The 14,273-nt window shown below is 46.1% G+C and overlaps 1 long non-coding RNA gene and 3 other non-coding genes across 5 annotated transcripts; all 4 read left to right on the top strand.

Annotated features, from left to right (window-relative positions):
- Positions 1-1,001: 1,001 nt before the first annotated feature.
- On the top strand, positions 1,002-8,083 carry LOC148814123 (uncharacterized). Of its 2 annotated transcripts, none has more exons than XR_016086131.1 (9): positions 1,002-1,078; positions 2,009-2,121; positions 2,694-2,741; positions 3,308-3,360; positions 3,801-3,857; positions 4,283-4,348; positions 6,425-6,484; positions 7,328-7,383; positions 7,816-8,083. It is a non-coding gene; the product is annotated as an uncharacterized LOC148814123 (long non-coding RNA). The 2 variants fall into 2 exon arrangements; XR_016086130.1 differs by having other exon boundaries at positions 7,813-8,083.
- LOC148814126 (small nucleolar RNA SNORA18) lies at positions 3,566-3,700 on the top strand. Its single transcript, XR_016086161.1, has one exon. It is a non-coding gene; the product is annotated as a small nucleolar RNA SNORA18 (small nucleolar RNA).
- LOC148814125 (small nucleolar RNA SNORA8) lies at positions 4,028-4,167 on the top strand. Its single transcript, XR_016086162.1, has one exon. It is a non-coding gene; the product is annotated as a small nucleolar RNA SNORA8 (small nucleolar RNA).
- On the top strand, positions 5,583-5,721 carry LOC148814124 (small nucleolar RNA SNORA8). The gene has a single exon (XR_016086163.1). It is a non-coding gene; the product is annotated as a small nucleolar RNA SNORA8 (small nucleolar RNA).
- Positions 8,084-14,273: the final 6,190 nt, after the last annotated feature.

The raw sequence follows: 14,273 nt of genomic DNA, 5'->3' as shown, positions 1-14,273 counted from the left end.
ACAGTCGAGCTGGGTTTGTAACGACCCGAATCAGCTCATTCTTGTTTGCACTGGACTCATGTCACAGTTTATCCCGGCTCTTCGGGGTGCTGGTGCTTTTAAAGAACCCCAGAAACCCTGTGTGCACATCGGCCGTCCAGAAGCAGGACTGAATGTCTTTTTCCTTAACTGCCCTGTCTCAGCTGCTATAGCCTCATGTTATAGCGGTCCTATAGCTAACCAGGTAATAGCTACCCACTCCTGCTAGTGCCATCGGATTCACTGCTTCGATTCTGAATCATGTTGTGCTGTTTGTTCCACCCACCGGCTTGGTTGTGCTCCGGCCAAGCATTTTACCGCAGACTACTGAAGTAATTACAGTCATTAGAGTTCCGGAGCAAACAAAAAACCGGTTCATTGAGGGAATGTTTCGAAGGTACTGTAGCGCTCTCGGGTTCACGTGGGCGCTACAATACTTGTGTTATTTACAGGGATAGTAATACAGGGATAATAATGTTGCAAGCAAGCTGAGGAGAGGCTAAAGCTCGGAGTGCTTGAAGTATTGCATTTTAGAAAAAAAGGACTGAGTCTAAAAAAAGACAAGCAAGCAGATAAAAAAAAAACATCAATTAGCAGGATCAACTAATCGGAACAAAAACCTTTGAGAACCGCTGGTTTCTAATCCCTCACCATCGTTTGTGTAAAATAAATGCCTCTTGTTTTCAGTTTTAGTAGTGATCTGATAACACTCTTCGACCGAGATGTCTGGATTTTTTTTTTTATTTCATAATAAAAATGTGAGTTTTGCATTTGTCAGGGTGCGGGAGTATGCATTTCATTTGATGGTACAGTACTCCCATTCCCCCCATTGCTCCGCACGGGGTCGCTGTTGTACCATCCCGCTGTCAGCTCCCAGCATTCCCCCCTTTCCTTAAAGGGCATGGCGAACGGTGATTGGACGGGCATGTGCCGTAAAGCGGCTGTGACTCTTCTCAACCTTCAAATGCGCGTGTGTCGTAGCTCCCCGTCTCTTAGTCCTTCTGGGCAGGCTGGGGAGGAGATGTGGCGCTTTGAGCGATACGTCCTCAAGGCGAATAAGGTACGTTAATTGAAGGTTTAGGTCTTTGCAGCAGAATGCAAAGAAAAGAAAATGTTTCGCACGTCATTGTGTGAGTGTGTTGGCCTTTACCTAAATATTCGTGTTATTATTTTGCGTGGCTATATTAAAGCGGCGCTGAGGCCACGTGTGCGAGCAGCATTTACGTTTGGGCCTTCCGGGCTGGATTGGAGCAGATTGTATCGATTCGAGGCGTGTAGGAAAAATGTACAGCTACAGTACCACGCGTCGGATGAGTATTTTAATTGCTTTTCAACTCCACCGTTTTCTGTGTTGCGGTACCGCCTTGTCTAAGTGCTATTTGGGAACTACCTGCCTCCAGTGGTAAACTGCCCAATTTTCGACATGGCCAGACCAAACGGCGGGTTTAGCTTCCATCGCTATACGCCGAGGTTATAGCGATGGCAATGAGGCCTGCTACACTGGTATTACTCGTGTGTAGTCGGTTGGAGTGGTTTGTAATGCAGTTTTCAACAGACGGATGTGAAATAAGCACGTCATGACGGGTGTTGTAGGACCCAGGGTCGTCTGGACTGGATCTTTGATGAGGCTAGGTTTCAACAGGAACATTTAGATCCATTTCCTGCGCTGAGCGTCAAAGTAATGTGGATGATTCATATCCTTCAACCGCTTCTGAAACAGTTTTTTTAAACTCTCGACAGCACGCTGCATAACCCTCCTTTTCGAAAGCAGCGCATCAGAATCGCTACAGTAGGCCTAGAGCCTGACAGGTGAACACGTGCAAGCTTATTCCAGTTGTCTGATTTTAAGTTTTTGCACCTGTAGGTATAGGTCCTGTTTTTTTTAATAAAAGGCATGTGCTGCCTTTAGAATAACTGTCTAGTCTGGACTGTGCCCTAAAGCTCATTTATGTGATTGTGTGACTAATTATGTGCTCTTGCACCTTTTCAGTTTGCCTGCTGTCCAGCTGAAGAGCAGAATGCCTTCCTGCGAGGCCTGCTGGGAGTGTCTCCTGCAGCAGGCTGCCTGGGGGCTTCGTGTGGGAGTGAGCTGTTCAGTGACGGGTAATACACACCGCTTCACCTGGCATCTCGCGCCCTCTGTCCGTGAGGCTGGGCCCTGGCACCGCACTAGTCCGTGTCTAGACACAGTGGATATGGGCAGCTGTGGTGCAAAGATCAAACCTTCCTCCTGCAACCCACTGTTGCTCCCACCCAGCTCCAGTGTTACTGATGAGGACGGACATCTGACTTCCCCTTGATGTGTTATTTTTCTGGTAACCTCTACGTTAAGTTCCACGGGTTACTGGCTGTTTGGGGGATTAAAATCATGCTTTTTCTCAGGCTGAGGTCATGAAACCAGCTCTGAGTGCCACAGAAGGGGGCAGAGAGCTGCCAGGGGTCAGTCAGTCATTCGGGCTTCCTTGTGGCAGAATGGGCATTCCTGTTGCGCTTGTTGGGCAGTCCTCTTGCAGTGCGAGTTGTGGAAGTCGTGCAGTTCCCCCTGTCAGAGCTGGCCCTCCTGTGCGGCCTGTCAGAAGGTGATGTCAGAGCACATGGCTTACAAGAGAACAGGGGGACCCGGAGATGTGTCCACCACAACACTGAATGACCTTCCAATGCTCTTTCTCTTCCAGGGCAAAGATGAGCGGAAGAAAGGAAGTCTTAACACTCTGCAGCTCCAGGTTTGGCAACTTTTTTCAGATTATACACAAAGCTTCCGTTACATTAGTGTGCTTACCCTCATTGAGGGAGCAGGCACATGCTGTGTAATGATGAATGGCATTATGTTCAACTGCTCTGAGAACAGAGTGAGCGACACTTAAGCCTTTCTGAACAAATCAGACTAGAGGGCATGACCAGGCATTTCCTGCTAAAGGGAAACTCGTGATGTTGATTTTTGGAGATGCATATGGGTCTAGTGAGTCATAACATAGGGTGTGTATTCCACCTTTGCACTAGTTTCGTCCGATGACCAGATTTTCTTTGACTCGCGCTGCCTTTTGCAGTTTGGATGGTACTGTTCTCTGCAGCTTGTGTTAGAAGTATGTGGCAGGGGAATTGGGGTGTTGCTGCAAGCAATTATTGCTGCAGTGGCTGATGATGTGAAGTGTAGCGAAAAAAAAACATGCATTTTGTGCCAAAAAAAGCTTATTTCCCAAAATGCATCGATGGTCTTCCTCTTGATTGTTAGCATTCCTGCGTGTAGGAATTTTACACCACTTGTTGCTTCTCTTCCTCCGCTCTTCAGGATTCTCCACTTTGAGCACTGTACAGCCATGGCCTGATGGACTGTTCCCGAAGGTAAGGTCTTCATCCACACCCAGACCCTTACCACTCTGAATTTCTAAACCTCGTGAGCTGCTGTCCGGAGCCTCCTAGGTGCGATATAGTGTTGATAGCTCCATTTACTAAGATAGGAATGTTATGTTCCCAATCCCCCCTAATCACGCACTCGCCTCTTCCACGTTCATGTCACCTCCTGGCTCTCTAGCATTCGCATACAGCCACCGAGGCCTATCCCGACAGGCTCTTGGCCATAGGGCCTGGTCGTTGGAAATGCCTCGAAGATCATACCTGCGGTTATCGCTTTACCCATAGGTCTAGTTTGGTTAGACCTGTGGGATAAAACTGCAGAACACTTCTTATTTTCACACCTGTTAAGTGAGGAATGTGGATCTTGTCTGAAGTAAGGATTTATTAGCATCAAGCTGGGAGTCTTTACTTCATTCTTCTTAATCTAGGTGCACTTCCCCACTGTGACCACTAGGTGGTGCTGAGGACTACGTTAGATTTGAGAGGTGAGTAGAGTTTTTATCATTACCCTTGGGTCCCGACATTTGAAATTGATACACCATTTATTGCTATGAACTAACATGACATTGCAGACCTTTTGCTGGGAAAACAGCTTTGCAGAGCTGTAGATGGGATTGTAAGGACTTTGTCACTTTGGTAAAGTATTTGATCATGCTGCACTGTATGGTATCTGCACTCGGCTGTTTCCCCTAGCCGGGCTGTTCATTACACAGTGCGAGAGGAACTCTGCATCTGGCATCGTTGGCCTCCGTGCCGTTCCTGTGCCTGTGGCCTGGTATTTCTGCAGAGACAAGCATTTCACTGGGCCCAGCCAGCAACTCAAGCTTTTTTTTTAGCCTGTGTAGGAATGACATAAAGCCAGCGTTTAAACTGACCGAGTGGAAATTGATTTACCATTTTGTGTCTTCAGAACATGCATGCCAGAGCTGGGAAGAATCTTCAGGGCTAAAAACAGGTGGACAGCACAACATGACAGGTGGGTATCAAGGTTTGGGGGCACAGGAACTCTAACAGGGTATGGGACTGCAATTTTTGACTGGTGTTCTGTAATTAGAGGGGATCCCCTTTACAAGTCTTCTGGATACATTTCCCGGTACAAGTGTTATTGAGATATTAAATCCCCCACACTTCGAGTATGTCATTTTTGACTTGGTGGTTTTGGTTCAGAAAACGCCGTCCATCTCAAATTTTGCATAGCTGGTGGTGAATGTAAGCATCGGTTTAGAGCCTGTTTTATCTTGGCGTCAGTGCAGGAATGATTTTGAAGCTTAGTGTGGGTGCCAAGTACAAGAGGAAGTGCTGTGGCCTTATCAGTCGGGCACAACTCGCACACTTTTCAAGGTAAGATTATGTAAGCCTGTCTGGTTGAGAAGTTTAAAACGTCTCTTGGGGTTAGTAAGTCAAGATAGGAGTCGGTGACAGATTTGAATAAAAATGGTGTAAAATGACAGGCGTACATGTATTTGGGCAGCTTTGGGTGAAACCCACTTAGTCCAACTTATGGTCCCCTTCCCTACTCTTGTGGGGAAAGCCACTCCAGGTTATAAGTCACGTGGGGCTCAATTTATGCTCTTTATAGTCCCTAACCCCCATGTTTGCATTGTTTTTACAGGGAGAAACTCTCCTATATATGTTGTGACCTTTTAATCCCTAACCCAACCCCAATTTATACAGGGACCCCTTTAACAGATTTTCTGTAGTCCTGTAATTCATCTATTAAAAGGTAATTGATTCAGTAGACATCTAAAAGTAATTTTGTGTTGCATTGAATTTTGCACTATACATTTGGTTTAATGTAAAAAAAAAATAGATGGGAGGCAGTTGGGTACTGTGCCTTGTGCCCATTGCCTGCTGGGGTATGCTCCTGCGACCCTGCATTGGAGAAAAGTTAGGAAACGGAGAGTTTGACATGAGCATGTGATTTAATAATCTACCACTATACTGAAACCATAAACTCTTCAAGTCTTAAAAGCTGTAAGTTTATAACTGGGTTATAAAGACTCATGCGATAGGACACCCTAAAGCTCTTTGTTTCACATGGCTTCTATGAAGTGTGACCTTAAGGACTTCTCTGGTTGGCGTATTATTCCCAGAGGTCCCCGTCTAGGCAGGCAACCATTCATTCACAAACTGGTGAATGATTAGAACAGTTTGAAGCAGGTGGTCAGCACCCAGATGTCTACACCCACACCGAGAGGTATGATTCAGGCAGCACAGTGTGGTCTGCAGTCGGCCGTTTCCCTGGCTGGGCTGTTAATTACACAGTGCGAGAAGAACTCTGCATCTGGCATCGTTGGCCTCCGTGCTGCCCCCGTGCCTGAGAGGCCTGGTATTTCTGCAGAGACAAGCTCTTAACACAGGCACACACGAGCCCTGCAGGCGGGCTGGGCTGGGCGATGACGGGCTTCCCGGGAATGTGAGGGCTCCGGTGGTGTGCCACATCGCTGGAGAATTCGGCAGCATTCCTTTGTGAGCCGGTCCCGGTACAAGCCACAGCCCTGTTCGATGGGACGGGCACTGGCATGGCATGGGGTCAGATATTTGTCAGGATCGTTGCGCCACTGTGTAACAGGAGCCTGTTGAAGAGGCGTAAGTTCCCAGCTGTAGGCAGGGATTTCACTTTCCTCTAGGATGCTCCTTGCATTTAAAGGGGTGACCCAGTGAAGATATTTGAGATCGTTTTGTTTTCTTCCTCTTAAGCATTGTTGGATAAAATGGGAATTTTATAAGCATTCTGCCAATTAAACCGATGAGTGCTATGCTTGGGTGACGTATGTAAAGGTTACCACAGCTGTGGTGGACTGCATTATTGGATTAAAAAAGGTGTTTAACAGGAAGGAAACTTCATATGGATTTTGCAGTTCAACTTGGTGTGATGTGTATCAACAGCATCACAATTCCTAGGTTTTGTGTATATATAACATTCTCACCTGTTATTTAACTGTGCTTTCGGACTAGCTACCAATTCTGTTGGTTTCGACAGTGATGGGCTTGGTGGTGTGGTGTTGCCAGCAAGATGGCTTGATTGTGTTTTTATTTTTTGCCTTTTTAGTGTCGACCCTCCAGGAATGATCTATTATCTGGGGCACCTGGGCTTGAACCAAGGATACTTGTAAGTCGACTGTCTTGCACATACAGAAAACAGATTTAAGTTTTATTACTTTTGTTTGTGGTTAGTATTCCTTCATCTCGAACTGTTGGCTTATCTGTGTGCTCTCACTTGAGTGTACTTTACCTAAAGCCTCTGAGCCATGTGTGAGATGGTGCTTGGTCATATACCAAGGCTGCTGGGATGTGTGGTTCCTGGTCTGCTGTGGACATGACCAGAAAGTAAATTGCCAGCTGGGTCATTCTGATGCAATATTGGTTTGATCCACTGGGAACACTCATACTGCCATTACAGTGCCCTTTAGTGACATGGGATCTTCAGCCCTGAGCTGTTGATTTAATTGGCTAGAATTGCCACAGCATTTAAGCTGCTCAACATTGAGAGATTGCAGTTTCCTATAAACCTGTAAGGCTACACCGAGACTAGTTGTGTGACTCTTTGCCTTAGTCTGAGAATGCCCACTCCTGGTGCTAGCAAGCTACCATTTAGCAGATTTAATGGGTAACCTTTTAAACTATCAGTTTTCCAGCACTCGAAACAACTCTGTTTTGACTGAAGCAATTGAGTTGTTCAGTTGGATAAGGGATAACGTAAAAATAGAAATGTCAACACTCTGTTACTCTACAAGAGCTATTTGGCCATTCCTGGCTCGTTTGAAACGCTTACAGTGAGAAAAGTTTGCATGCATTGTAGGTGTTTAAAAACCAAAAACCGAAGAAGTGGGATCCTTGTAAAAACGGACTTTGAGAGCCCTGCCTTAGATCAATACCCCTGCAACCAAAGGATACGGCTTATGTTCTAGAAAGGTCGACCAATTTTCTGAAAATCGACTTTTGTGTTTTGCAGGGTTGTCGAGGGAAATGTGGAGGTGGTCCCTGCGGCTGAAGTGAGATCAAGACCAGGTGAGGAGTTAGTGTTCATTGAGGGTCATTTTCAAAGGGGGTCAGCGAGGCCTTCCGTGCAGCGACCCTTCACGCAGTGACCCCACAGCACTGTCCCTGGGGGACTGACGCGGGCTCCATCGTGCACTGGGAGCTCTGCTCTAGCTCTAAGGCAACATCTCCCTGATTTCACTTTTTCCGGATCCAGCACATCCAGATGTGCTGTGCATCTTGTTTTTCACATTTTGATTGAAGCTATGAATCAGAATCATTTCCATATCTCTTACTTCCCAAGATATGGAAATGTTGGCAGAGTCAAATTAACTAGACAAGAACGTCAGGATCTCTGTGCCTTTGCAATAATTTTCGGTTTCTGAACGGCTAATAATGGGGTAAAAACTGCCAAAGTATTGTGCATTTTGCTTAATACACGCTGTTTATATCTTTTAGCAGATTTTTGATGGCTGGCAAACATCTCTTTTGGTGTTCAGAGGAACATCCTGCTCCAGTCCAAGAGCATCAGGGTTTTCTCGGCATTGGGAAGGGACAGCGGTGTGCAGGGTGACACCCTTGTTGCAGAATACCTTGCTTTCCTTTACAATTACAGCATTTCAGATCTTTGTGTATGTAACTGACCATGGCTGGATTTCTTTTAGATCCTTGTGTTCATTTGTCTAGTTATTGAAAGGACTGTCTAATAAAGTTGTTATTCTTAATAGTATTGTATTGATTTAGTGTCAAATTCTTCTTCCATTTCTCCATTAACAACTGTTACAAAAACATCTGTAGGCTGGGAGTGACGGTTATGGTGCATTAACATTTTCCCTGAAGGAAGATTTGGTGGTGTAACTCTGGTATTGAGATGCACAGAAGAGAGTATTGAGTAAGAAGTAAAGAGCTCTTGTATTCTAAAGAAATGTCCCACATTTTCCTTGACAGAATCAGTAAATGCCCTGCTGTGAAAATGGGTATTCTTTCAGTTTTAATATAAATGAGAATTTATTCTGAATTGTTTTTAACTGCAAGGCCACCATTACATTAGGGACAGAGTTTCTGTTTTAGTTCCTGTTCTGAACTAGTAGTGGGTTCTGTCTGAATTTACTTCAGATACTCCTTACTTTATTGAGCTAACAGTTTGAAGTAGTTGCCGAATGACTGTTCTTGGTCTTCATCAGCTGCTGTGCGAGATGCCTGTAATGGCAGCAGGAGTTGAGCTCTCTGGGGGCTGTGGCTGTCTTTACCTGGCTTGATCGGTCTTATTGAAAAGCCTGTGGCCCGTGGAGAGCTTCTGTCCCGGAGCAGTCGGGAGTTTGGTGATCGTTTTAAGTCCTACTCCCCGGGTGCGCCCGTCTCGTTTCTCCGACACAGCTGTTGAAACACGCTGGCGCAGCTGAGGGGGCAGCTGCTTTAAGCCTGCATGCCGGGGCTGTGCTGTGCTGCAGTGATGTGGGGACGTGCAGCCTTCAGTGGAGCCTGATGCCCAATTCAGGACTGATTAAACGTGGGGTTGTCGCTGCTGAGTTTGCAGCAACAGATAAGGGTGGTTAGCCCAGGACTGATTGCTCCCTCAGGCTGCAGCTGTTGAGTTTTTTCAGAGCAAGTGTGTTACTTCTCGCCTAGTTCCCCTTTCAGACTGTCCAATAGCAACATAGGGTCTCAAAGAGCAGGTTTTGTTTCTGTGTGTATGCCGTTTGTGTATGAGCTAGCGCATTCCTAGCTAGCTGAGGAATACTTGGACGATGGAGGTTTCGGGCGGACCGCATGGTGATGCGGCGTGATTGAGCGTTAAAATGGAGGAGAGAAATGGATCACGGCTGCCTTTCTGTCAACCGGTTCAAGAGGAGGAGGAGGGTGTCGTCATATGCAGGTCATGAGAACGGGATTATGAAGATCCACCCCCATGCCCCCGTTCTGAGCGCAGAGCCAATGTGCTTCAGTCAGGTTCTGTGAGACTGGCTGCCTGTCCCCAGTCATTACATCCAGCTCACTGGCCATCCTGTTGGGTCACGTTATTGCAGCCCCAGTCCTGCAGTCCCTAAACCCTCTCCAGGTTCTCGCTTCAGCTCCGCTCTCAAGTCACTTGGCTAAAACAGTCATTTGCTTAATTAGACCACTGTTGTTGTCTAGCCCTGAAACAATTTCCGGTTTAAAATATCCCAAGGGAGTCAATTTCTCTTGAAATTCTGCAACTGTAGGTAGAATTGGTAATCAATCCAACGGCTCGTACTAGAAAACTGATTAGCCCCAAGGGTGGAATGATGCATTTAAGAGCTCGGTCTGAATTGGAAGATTTCATTAGGATATGGGGGTACATACAGGGAGGGGCATCCCAAGTCCTGAACCTCAATGGTCATTGAGGTTTCACAGGTACTTTCACTCGGTAACTCATTAAGATCTAAAGGGTGGGGGGTGGGGATATCACTTTTTATTGTACCAGAGTAGGCAGGGTTACCAATGGGAGGAGGCTAATAGGCCCGTCCTTCCAGCTTGGTAGTTTGAATCTGGAGTTTAGGGCTTAGCCACCTGGCTGCAAGGCCACAACTCTTTGCATTTCGTAGACTTTTTGTTTCAAGTTGTGGCTCCGTGTCCATGCCTGAAACAGCCTCCTGGGCTTTTAGTTCCCTTTGTTCTGGACTGAAGGGAACAAAAGGCCATTGAAGGGGCCTGCCAGTCCGTTGTGAAGTGTTTCGGAGGGTGAGCGCCACGGGAGAGCCCGTGACGTACCCCAGACTAGCCAAGGAGGTGTTAATCTGTGACGCCTGCTCTGCAGCGGCATCGGCAGCAGTGCTAATCCCGAGAGGGCAGGAGGCTGGTTATCGCAAGATGCCACATCAGCAAAGCAGGGGGACTCTTTTGAAGCAGACTTGTTTCAAGAGCAGCTCTGTCATATGGAAAACCGCCAGATCTGATGCCTGTTCAAATGCTGTAGCAAACGATTAGCAGAAGTCATGTAGTTGAGAGAGTTTCAAATCAATCTCCTTGTGTCATCCCAGCCTAGCTTTTTAAAAAACTTTTTTATTTCGTATTTTTATTTAAACACAGACTCCAGCTGACAAAGAACAAAGAGGCTTTGCACTCTTTTTAAGTCATTTGAAACTTCATGTATTGGCTACAGCCTACAGCGCTGTCTTTGTTACACAGTCGTTTCAAATAAACAGATGCATAAAAAAGAGTCAGATGTGCAGATGAAATTGAAATGGCCTTTTGAATTTACTAGTGAAGCTGAATCACTGAGATTCAACTTCCAATAGGAAAATGAACAGGCTGAATCTGGATGGGGAGAGTAAAAGAATTGAATAAAGACAAGTAATCTGGTTACATGGAGTGTTTTGATTTTGGCTGAGTAATTTGACTACACTCTCCTAAGTAGCTGAAAAGCAGGGTCAGACTTGTTTTTGTTTGTCTGGCATTAGCATTTGACCATTTCAGATTTACCTGACATTTCACGGAGGAGCAAACTCAAGATGACACTGCTAAGTGTTGATGTTACCTGCTCCCGGTGGCCACTGATCAAGAACAGCCAAGCGCCCCCTGCTGGGAAGTGCCAAGACTGCACCAAGAGGTGAAAGAGCATCGTACTTCATACTCTCAAAACATGATAAAAGATCCTTGGAATTTGTTTTGTCTGGAACTGAGAAGGTCAAATGGAATTATAACAGAGCTATAACAGAAATTCGGGAGGAAGGGTGGATCCTAATCTTGCACACTTCTGCTCGTCTCACACTCTGTCGCCCCACTCCCAGCACCCCTGCAGCAGCTTCCTGCCTCGCTCTTCGCAATGCAGAGAGGAGGTCTGGTTCGGTTCCTAGTTCAATTCCCCCAGCCAGTCAAGCTTCGCCAAATACACTGCATATTTCATCTCTCTCTCGCCGGACTAACTGCACTGATGAAGTTGGGATTGGTGTCGACTCAAAATCCTGCGAATGTTAACTTCAAGGGCCACTACAGGCTCACCGATTAATCAAAAAATGGTTAAAAGTGGAAATTAAATAGTCTTTAATGTCTTGAGCAATACGTTACCAGCAACCAAGCAAATGATGTGTGTCAAATTCTCTCTTCTCATTTACAATTCTATCTTTTATCGTTCAGCCAGCCAGCACAGACCAGGCGCTCTCTCTTCTGCTTTCTTGCCTGTGCCATGTGACGTCGGAAGCCTAGTTCAAGAGATTAAAGACAAACCTACAGGGTCAAATTGTGTCAGATCACTGTCAGACATTCTATAGTATAAACTGGGGAAATAATGAGTAGTTCTAGATTTATTTTTGAAAGAAACAGACCAAATAAATTAACTACTCGTGACAGCTTTAAACTCCATTCTGAAATATTTTTCCATCTGAGGGTGAGCTAAGCTACTTGGCCCGCGCAGGCAGAGGGCCATAGGACCATCAAATCAGAAAGCTCTGAAGCTGAAACTTCTAGGAATCTCTTGTGTCCTCTTAGCAGACCCTGAGTTCCACGAATCACACTTCCTGGAATATATTTCTGGAATACGGGCCACATGACATGGATTAAATGGATTTTTAATGGGCCCTCTCCTCTCCCTCCCATCTCACAGACACCTCAGTCTTGCTTTTTTTCTTTACTACTTCTTTTAAGAAAAAAAAAGATGTGTGTGTTAGTTTCTGAAAATTAGAGTATCAGCCATAAACATATCTTTTTCTTTGCCTTTTATAATTGTAACTCTTGAAAGAGACAGAGGACATGTGGAAGAAGGTGCTTTATACAAAGGGCTTATTTGAGGCTCCGTGTCAAAAACATTCCACAGATGATTACACCTCCCAAATATCCAAGATCTTGGACATGTAGAACCTTGAAGGGGAAGGTGATCAGATCTCTGAAACTGTGAGGCTGATATTGGATATTGGAATGGATATGCTTGCGTGAAGTCAGTGGCATCTGCTCGTGAAACAGCGGGAAGAGCAAGGATCGTGTCTGGGAGACCCTTTATAGACTTTCCAGCACCCCTTAGTGTGTATGTGACCCGGTGCTGATGGGTTCACTTAACTGGCTCCCTCCGTTGCAATACGGATTATGCTTTAAAACATTCCTGCGTGTGTGGAGGTTGAGGAAGAGGGTAAACACAGGTGTTGGGAGTCTCCCTTCCATTAATTACAATGTGACCATGTGACTGGCAATCCTTGGTGGGACCCACGTCAATCAGCAGCTTCCCCACGTTGCCCCAGTATGAAGTGCTCTTGGGGTATCAGTTTGACGGATGTCCCTCATCCCTCTGAATCTGCCATTCCCACTCCGTACTAATGCACAGGTAAGCAATAGGGAAGAGGTGCCCCTGACTCACCTGTGGATCTTAAGAATCCCATGATGTCAAGCAAACATTTGGTGCAATGACTGAATCCCAATCCTTTCTGTCCCTTTGTACTTGAAAAGCTTTACGGGAATTAAAGTGGAATATAAACATAAAATGTGCAGATGGATCCAAATGCATGGCACTGTATTATTCTAATCCAAAGATTTTGAATACGTACCTAGAGTTCTCACCGCACACAGGCAGATGGCAGGCCTCTGTTTCCAAAAAGCTTCTACTGCACAGCCCCTGGCCCATCGGAGCCCCCTCTGAAGCAAGCTCCTTTTCTAATAACCCCACCACCACCAAGAAAGCTCCCTGTGCTCCTGCCAATTGCCTGCTGATGTTATCAACAAGGAGACAAAAGTCTACTTGTTATTTTATGGCTCTGCACAGTGAGAGCCCTGGTAACCCCCAGCGATTGCTTGTAAATAATTAAACCACCTTCTGCTCTGTTGCAAAACTGATGTGTGGCCAATGCACCTAGACTGAGAGAAGAGAATATGGAAATGCACAGCGACAGTGACGCATCCTGGCCAGAACATCACGTACTGTACTTAGAAAGTCCCTGAAATACAAGTAAAAGAAAAGTATTAATAAAGAAAACGGTGTTTGAATCAGTTTCCTTAGTGCTGTGTGAGATTACCGTAGCCATGAATTGGAAATGGACAAGTTCAGTAAAAAGCCCTGCCACATAAAAAGTGAATCTGTCCCCAGCTGACAAACAAGTAAATAATGGAGTATTCTGAGTTTCCCATGGTGCTTTGATGGCTGTGGTTTGAGCATAGTTTAGCCACCACCTGGTAATGGGGAAGGTCTTACTCACAGGAGGCTCCCAGTGCAAAGTCCAGCCCTCCCACCAAACCAAATCCCTTAAAAAGCCAGTGCTACCCTGTGCTGTGCCTGCAGGTGAGGTGTCAAACCAAAGTCCTGTTGTCGGTGACCCTGCTTCAGTAGAAGGTAATGCCATGGCTAACTCACACGCTGGCAGTTCAAACATTGCCAAAACAAGTCACTGTGACATTACAGGGCGCAAGTGTGTCTGTTAAACTACCAGAACAGAAACGAGCCACAGCAGGGATGGCATCACAAAATCTCATCCCAGAGTCTCGGCACACTTTCATTTAACCTCGTGTTTCGTAAAGATTCACGCTTTACCTTTTTCACCGACCGAGGATCTGAAAGAGAAGGATACCGCAGTGCCTGATGGCTTTCATAGTACAGCCCGAAGTTTTCCACTTGAGGTCTAAAACTCCCACCCAGAAATTCTTGCAGAGATTTAGCCACAGCGGTCAAAGGTCAGGCACTGGGGGATTAGACGAATGTGCTCAACCTCCACTGCCCTGTGCTTGGCAGATGTTTTTTCTAGCCACAATTTGTCCATCTCCACCCCGTAACCTCACCCCCCCCCCCGGGCTCTGTGTTGCCTGGCTGCTGTATCGCGTTGTCAGCTCTTCGTTGATCGAACAGGTGTGAAGGACTTTGCTCCTGAATTAGTAATGCAGCACAGGCTGGCCTGTCAGGAAATCCAGAATCCAGGTGGACACTGCCGCTGTTGCCAGCATCTGGGCCATCGGTAGGATGGTTTCTGTCCTCTGATTCGCTG

The sequence above is a fragment of the Atractosteus spatula genome, chromosome 27 (genome assembly GCF_055471065.1).
Source record: "Atractosteus spatula isolate fAtrSpa1 chromosome 27, fAtrSpa1.hap1, whole genome shotgun sequence".
In the NCBI taxonomy this organism is placed as follows: Eukaryota; Metazoa; Chordata; class Actinopteri; order Semionotiformes; family Lepisosteidae; genus Atractosteus; species Atractosteus spatula.
The sequence above is the reverse complement of the archived record's forward strand: the minus strand, read 5'-3'. Positions and strand labels throughout refer to the sequence as shown.